The sequence below is a fragment of the Meleagris gallopavo genome, chromosome 3 (genome assembly GCF_000146605.3).
Source record: "Meleagris gallopavo isolate NT-WF06-2002-E0010 breed Aviagen turkey brand Nicholas breeding stock chromosome 3, Turkey_5.1, whole genome shotgun sequence".
Lineage (NCBI taxonomy): Eukaryota > Metazoa > Chordata > Aves > Galliformes > Phasianidae > Meleagris > Meleagris gallopavo.
In genome coordinates, this window is record NC_015013.2 from 59,820,061 (window position 1) to 59,820,314 (window position 254).

Consider the following 254-nt stretch of genomic DNA (forward strand, 5'->3'; position numbering starts at 1 on the left):
TATTTTGAATGATGACTGCAGGAAAACACAATGCATTTTAGGTAATTTACTTCTTATTGTCCCTTTAAAATAGCTGTAGGAAAGTGTCAGCAGGTAAAATTCTTCTACTTAGTATTCATGTTCCATGCAGTAACCTACCATACCTTTCCTTGTTCCCTTTGTTCTTTACCACCCACAGAATCACAGAATGGCCAGGGTTGGAAGGGACCTCAAGGATCATGAATCTCCAGCCCCCCTGCCACAGGCAGGGCCAC